The sequence below is a fragment of the Adiantum capillus-veneris genome, chromosome 8 (assembly GCF_014529385.1).
Source record: "Adiantum capillus-veneris isolate H3 chromosome 8, ASM1452938v2, whole genome shotgun sequence".
In the NCBI taxonomy this organism is placed as follows: Eukaryota; Viridiplantae; Streptophyta; class Polypodiopsida; order Polypodiales; family Pteridaceae; genus Adiantum; species Adiantum capillus-veneris.
The window spans coordinates 21,108,354-21,116,246 of NC_140938.1; the positions used below are offsets into that span (position 1 = coordinate 21,108,354).

Below are 7,893 nucleotides of genomic sequence, written 5' to 3' on the forward strand. Positions count from 1 at the left end.
TATTGCGGTCTCTCATACTGCACTCAAGGTTGTACAATAATAAAATAAAAATTACGCCTTCAAGGCAATGTACAACAACATGCAATGTTGTGGCAGGCGGGACAATTCAGCAACGAGGAAAAAGCTGGCGACCCTGTAGCTCATGGAGGGCTTGGCACGTGGATGCATTCTTTGGCCTTGAAAAGTTTCAGTGGCATTATAAAGAGTATGGATGTTAAAACTAGAATTTGAGTTGGTTGTGCAGGCTTTGGAAATGAGTTGCTTCATTGTTTTTAGACATAATTGTTTTTTTTGGCGAGGTAATTTGTGACAAAGTACATGTTAAGCACTCAAAAACGGATCTCAATTGCCAAAACCATTGGAGTATATAGGGGTTGGCTACTTTTCCCTCCCGATTTTTAGGTCAAAATTTGAAGCTTCTCTCGACAATTACACTAAAAACAAGCTCAAACTTTAACAGAGATTTTACAATTTCAATCGATTAAAATACACTAGACCTTGATTTTTTTCTAACACTCCCCTAGCGTGCCACCACCTCTCCATACCTCCCTTCTCTCTTTTTACTTTTCAAAGTAAAGTTTGCCCTTTCCTTTTCCCTTTCTCCTAGGGCCAAGGGATTTTTCAAGATTTCAATTAAAAAGACATGGGCACAGCCTAGTTAAGAGGCAGTTTGGTGACAAACTGCCTAGTTAAGAGGCAGTTTGTCACCTGCCTAGTTAAGAGGCAGTTTGGTGACAAACTTTATTTTTGTTGGGGGGTGGTGGTGGTTTTTTTTTTGGGGGGGGGGGGGGGGGGGGGGGGGGCGGGGCACCGTGCGCGTGGGGGGATGTTTGCAAATCTAATCATTTTATGTATTTAGACATCACACTAGAATCCTCATAAACAAGGAAAATCTGTTGACACCAAGATTGATTTTTTTAAAACTTTTTTTTTAATGAATGTTCTATTTGGAAAAAATCAATTTTGAGGTTTTTGAAGCATTAGAAACACTCAAGGCCGAGTAATGGTATACTTTTTAGCTAATCGCAACAAGGCACATACAAGATTCTAAGAATATTTGATCTCTAAATTGAGAGTGGATGTTCCTAACGTGGGAGTCTAAAAAATTTTGTCTCTAAATTTGCTCCTTTACCTATACTACTTTCTCTCTCTTTGCTTTGGTTAGTGATGAGCTTCTAATCTATCAACCTGGTCTTCATGTTTAAAAGAGCTGGTCTTTCAAAGAGTCTGGTCTTCTTGTTTAAAAGAGCTGGTCTTTCAAAGAGCCTGGTCTTCATGTTTAAACAAGCTGGTTTTTTCAACAAGCCAAGGTCTTCATGTTTAGACACGCTCTTTTACCAAATCAACCAAACCAAGTAAAGGTGGAAAGCGATGTGCACGCGGCGTGTAGACAGGGCGCTTCCAAGGAAGGTGGAACTAGCTGGAGAAAGCGCTCAGCGGCTGCCACTCCCGTCTCCATCACCTACGGGCAACAAACAATTACGCGCACTTGCAATCGTATAAATAAAAAGCTAATTCCCCTTCAACACAGACGCACAGCCCACAATTTCCCTCTCTCTAATTGGGCGCCCCACACTAGCCTCAGTTTCTCTCTTTCTCTCTGTCTCTCTCTCTCTCTCTCTCTCTCCCTCTCTGCTCTGCTGAGGTCGGCATGGGCATCAAAGCATTCGTCGAGGGTGGCCTCGCCTCGGTGGTGGCCGGCTGCTCGACGCACCCCCTCGACCTCATCAAGGTGCGCATGCAGCTGCAGGGAGAGGCCGCTACCTGCAACCCGCAGGTGCACGGCCCGCTTCCTCGACCAGCCATCGCGCTCGGTATGAGGCCGGGAGGCACCCAATTGCATCATTTCTGCTCTGCGGCTGTTGCTACTCACGTCGCATCTACACAAAGAGGGCCCATGGCTATCGGCGCCGAGATCGTGCGCACGGAGGGAGTGAAGGCGCTCTTTTCCGGCGTATCTGCCACGGTGCTGCGGCAGTGCCTGTATTCGACGACGCGAATGGGGCTGTACGAGGTGCTGAAGCAGAGATGGGCGGGGAAAGACGGAGGGTTACCGGTGGTGAAGAAGGTGGGGGCGGGGATGATAGCAGGAGCGATTGGAGCGGCCATTGGGAACCCAGCAGACGTGGCCATGGTGCGGATGCAAGCAGACGGGCGACTACCGAGGGCACAGAGGCGCAACTATGCCGGCGTGGGGGACGCCCTGTGGCGGATGGTGAAGCAGGAAGGGGTGCGCGTGCTATGGCGAGGATCGGCACTGACGATGCAAAGGGCGATGGTGGTGACGGCGTCGCAGCTGGCGACATACGACCAGGCTAAGGAGAGCTTGGCGCGGCGCCGGCTACTGCCGCCAGGGATCGCCACCCATGTTGCGTCCAGCTGCGCCGCGGGCCTGGTGGCGTCGCTGGCTTCCAACCCCATTGACGTCATCAAAACGCGTTTCATGAACATGACACCCGGCACCTACACTGGTGGCCTCGACTGTGCCCTTAAGACCGTCCGCTCTGAAGGGCCCCTGGCTCTCTACAAGGGCTTCCTGCCCACGCTCATGCGTCAAGGCCCTTTCACCATTGTTCTCTTCGTCAGCCTCGAGCAAATCCGCCACCTCCTCCGCCACTTTTGAAGACTAGTGACCACGCGAATTCTTTTTATTATTATCATTTCCTTAAGGCCATACCATTTTGTCGTGGTTTGGGACAAAAAGTGCATCCGAACCGACGTGAGACTGAATACATTACTATTTTTTTTGGCCTACAAATGCTTTGTATATGTTGAATGAGGCCTACGTTCCTACTTTTGATCTTCGTCTTGATTGCTACTGTGACTATTTTTAACTTGTTAACACTAGTTTGGTAACCCAACATGACAAAAAAAAAAAAAAAAGTGTCCTTTTAGAGTTTTAGAAAAATCAAATACTCCTATCGTATGTATGTGTTGATAGAAGTCTTTACTTTAGCTCAAAGTTAACACTACACTTTAAGTGGAAAAAAAAAAAAGAGACACTCTTGAGACAAGCGTTCCGGAAAAGTGTGCCTCAGCTTAGCCTTGAGCTGGTTGCAAAACCAAAGTAGCCGGTTGAGGGGAGGGCAAGAAGGAGAAAATTCCACTTAAAATACATAGAAAATAGTGCAATTTTACAAAAATATTGGCTAGTATTGTAAAATTTTCGGTTCAAATTTGTCTTGGAGGGATTTTTGAATGTTTGAGAAAATAATTTTTCTCGATAACTGCAAGTTGAGACTTTGGAACACACCTATGGAGTACAAAAATTGAGCCAATTAAAAATTGACTTCCACAATGTGACCTTCCATATGGCATATGAACCTATCACATTGTAACCAAATTGGACTTGTATGTTTATATTTGGACCTAATCTTTTTTTTTGCAAAACTAAGAAACATGAGTATTTTATATTAGCAAATATTTGGACCTAGTACCATGTTTGTTGAGTGAAATTTAGCAATTTGGAGACAGCATAGTATTAACTCAAAATGAGCTCGATTTTGGTATTGTGGTAAACAAGAGAAACAATCATCGAGTGCTTTATATTTCCATTTTTGATGTAAAATTAAGTACATCTTGGTGCAATGTGATGGATGCATAATACACTTGAAAGGTCCAAGCCGCCGAAATCGAACCAATGACCCGGGTCACGCAGTATCTAAAAGGCCTAAATCTTACAATCACAAGATTTTGACACACAAATTGGATGCAGCAGACTCATATCAAGAATGTCAACCATATAAGGAGATTTCCACCTTCCTTTTTAAGCGGGGATATTCATTTTCGATATCAAATAATTGAGAGTAGGAGATGGCTAATTAATCTAGAATTTTTGAGCAAAACAAAAAAGTAGAATAAAATTGTTCGAAAACGGAATTCAACTTGAGGATTAGGATGAGGAAGAGGATGGCGAATGATGGCACAAAAGTTTAAAGCTACCTTGAAAGCCACATAGTGCCTAAATTTATGTGGTTGCACTGACTACAAATTAACCAAAGAAACATACTAATCTTGAGATTATCCACATCATTTAATGGAGAAGCTTATGAACTGGGGTGAGTTTGAACCACCTTACCACTAGTCTTTTAAAGAGAAAGCTACTTTTTTTTTTGTGGCTTTTATGGATTTTTTCCAAAAAAAGAGCAAATAATTATCAAAATATCTAAAAGTAAATTGTTTCATAGAAATACACCCTATGCATAGTATACATTGATAAGAAAATAGTGAAAAAACTAAAAGTGTTTCTAGGTCAACTTCAATAACTAATTTGTCAAAACACACAAAATTTGCTAAACTACCTCAAAGGTAGGTCAAATTGTTTTTTGAGCATGCTCAACCTTCTTTGTACAAGCCCTTATAGGTATCTAATAGAATTTTGAAGCTTCTATAAGCATAGGATAGTTTGGAGAAAATGAGGGTTGTGATGGATGTCTAAGGGGTGTCTTGAACATTGGAAGGATTTGTAGGCTTCACACTAGATTGAGGTCCCGAAGCAAGGAGTTTAGTGACTCATGTGTAGCCTAGGGCTTTTGAATTGGAGACTTTGCAAGCGGGCTAGAGTTAAGCAAATACTCCCCTACTTTCTTTTGTGTGTGTGACCACCCCCTTGCATGGAACGCGATGTAGACCATGGATTGCGATCAATCTTAACGATTTTGATTTGCTCTAGGTGACGAAGGTAGGTTGTGATTAGGTACGGGCTGTGCGGTCATAGGCAACTTGGAATCTGTTATGAGCCGCAAGTTGTGGCCTTGCCAAGCAAAGCATGGATCATGATCAATGGGTGCAGTTGGATCGATCGTGATCTATCCCAGTTACATAACTTCTTAATTTTTATCCTTGAGTGCCTTGGCTCAGGACCGGGTCACACGTATTCTACTTCTTAAGCCTATGAGAAACTTTGAATTTTAGCAAAGAGATCTCTGAGCTAGTTTCTGTAAAATCTGAGTTATAAAGTCTAATTTTGAGTTTGAGCCTTGTAAGCCGACCACTGGCCAAAAGAAGCCCTAGGTATAAAGCCTAATTTTGTAAGTTTAAGCACGAATCATTATCATTATCAAAGGTTTTGGAGAGTTTGAAGCGCATGATTGAGAGCGGCTACTCTCATCCGACTTGTAATCCATATGTCTTGATCTCTCGTAATCCAGATCCGTTTTTTACCAACTGCATTGTGTTCCTTGTTGACTGCTCTTTAATTTAAGTGCATGCATTCTCAAGTTCGTTGTGGTTCACGGCGACCTGTTTGCGAGCTAAAATTGTTGTTTTGAGTACAATAATGGTTATTTTTTTATGTTTCAAACATAGGAGAGTGTTCCTTGACTATACAACGATCTTTTTGGATTTTTTTTTTGCAGTTTATAGGACCTTGATCATGATGGATCGTGATTTTAGTACCTTTATGGATTGCAGTCTCAGACCTAGTAGGATAGTGCGCCTAGGTGTCTTAGACCTCCTCTGAAAGTGTTGTTGCATTTGGACTTGGTTTGAATGACAAAATGACATCACAACCGAGAGCGGTGAGACAGGACATATACAGATTGCTTGAGTAGAGAGTGATAGGTTTGCTAGTGCTAGAGATGTCTTCATTGTCCATAGGCTCACTTCTTGAGATTGACACCCTCAAAGATTCTCCGTGCCCCATCCGAGTCGCTTCCCCGAGTATTGATAGTATGTTAGTGACAAACAATGATGCTGTAGATGTCCGATTACGGCGACCCACTAACATTAGCGCCATTACCGAGGATAGTGATCCTTAGGTGGTGAGTGACCTAGTCGTAGCTTTTACTTTTGAGACCTTAGATTTTAATTTTCATTTAGTTTACACCTTAGCGGTCGAGCAGCTAGCCGCGGGGTTTAGTGCTTGGTAGAGGCTAGAAGTGGGGGACTTGCTAGATCTACTCTTGAGAGGCATAGGGAGTGGTGAGTGAGATGTGAAAAGTATTTCATTCTACAATTTTATTGATGCTTTGAATTAGTGCTCCATCATCCATTTTACTTTCAATTTTTCATTGTTTGTTTTTGTTCCTAGAATTCATTGCAACACTTAGGAGTAGGTTAGGTACATTAGGAAAAATATGAACCCCAAAGGGCATTGTAAGAGCAACCAGTCGGTTCTCAATCAACAAGGACAAAAAAAGGGAAGCATGGATAGCCCATATCTACGTACGTCAAAACTATATTATGTAACATGTCTATGGAAAGAGCTTGGCAATGCGATTCAAATGTACTATTGCTAAATGTGAGGTTAAAATGCTCAAGCATGGCCATTTTTAAAAAAATGCAAAAACTGGTGGAACCATGGCCACAAGCCCATTCTCATTGGTGTAGAGAGTATATTCCAAAATCATCTCTGACCCTAAAGGGCCCTTTTGGGAACAACCAAAACCATCAAATTGAGCTAGGAAGTTCAAGGAAAAAAACTACAAAAACCATATTCTGGTAAGTGAGACCATAACTTTGAAAATTTGAAAATTTGATGGTCAGAACTCAAAAGCTCATTTAAACCCAAAATAAGTGCAAAAAGGGGATAACCAAACCAAAAGAGTCAATCTAGAAGTTAGTCCATTTGGTGTAGGAACATGGATCACAATCCATGTTACCCTGCGACTATTTGAGCAAAAATTGATACCTTTGGATCAAGTGTGGTTCCTAATCACTGAATACACACTTTTGGTGAGAAATTGACACTGATAATTCACTCAAAACAAGAAATTGGGCAAAAGGCACAAAAACCTTGAAAATTAAACAAAAATTGTGACTTTTTAGCTTTTTGAGATCCAATTCCAAAAGTGAGTAAAATGCTGACATTTATAAAGTGCAAGCGTTCAGCTAACCAAATTTCATGTATAGATGTGGTCAAACATGGATCACCATCCATGTACCTTTTGATCATTTGAGACAATATCCTCGCCACGAAATATATCCGTGGGCTTCGCAATTGAAGCTTCAGGATTATAGGGACTTCTTCATTTTCTAATGCTTCTAAGTCATTGGGAGGTTTGTTAGTCCCCATAATATACTCGTCAAGAAATATATATGTGGGCTCCACAAAGTCCACATTCCTCCTCGAGGAACCTCTCAGCAACTAAGGTGGTCTCTCTCTTGCTTGTTGTTGACCAAAGACAATCTCTGGATCCTTTCTTTGCCACTCTTCCTTTTGTGAGATCTTAATCCTGACAAAAACGTAATGCATGCAGTAATAGGTAAGTATTTGGACTAAGAAGGTTCACCAACATACCAACATATCATAGGCACAAATATAAAAGTAAAAAAAAAATGCATTCAAATAAAACTAGGTAGAAAATAGATTACAAGCAAGGTGTGTTCAAACTAGCAAGATGTTGGTCTCTTTTTTTGCTAGCATACATATGATTTCAAAGGATTCTCTTTCTCCATGTGTGTGTGTGTGTGTGTATCTCTGTGTGTGTGTGTGTGTGTGTGTGTGTGTGTGTGTGTGTGTGTGTGTGTGTGTGTGTGTGTGTGTGCATGTAGTCTCTTAGTCACTTTCTCCATACAATAGATGGATTGTAAATAGATTGACGCGCATCGTGGGACAAAATAGGAAACTCCTCTATCTCTCAATATCTACTCCAACGGTGCGCGTAGAAGAGTATAGCAACAGTATGTGCATCCACGCATGTCGTGGGAAAAAAATGAAAGCTCATGAACTTCTATCACATATATAAATAATCTCATCCAAAATTTTGCAACAAAAGTATAAATTTTTGTTACCTTTTCTGTGCTTGGCATGGCTATCTTGCAGAGATGAACACTTCAATGGTACATGGGGCACACTTCTAGGTTGGTATTTATCTTCCCTGCAGGAAGTATCTCCAATCAAGCCTTCTTTATCTCTCTCTCTCTCTCTCTCTCTCTCTCTCTCTCTCAATC

General features: G+C 41.8%; 1 pseudogene; it reads left to right on the forward strand.

Moving 5' to 3' along the window:
• The first annotated feature begins 1,526 nt into the window (after positions 1-1,526).
• LOC147451782 (mitochondrial uncoupling protein 4 pseudogene) lies at positions 1,527-2,758 on the forward strand (annotated as a pseudogene).
• Positions 2,759-7,893: the final 5,135 nt, after the last annotated feature.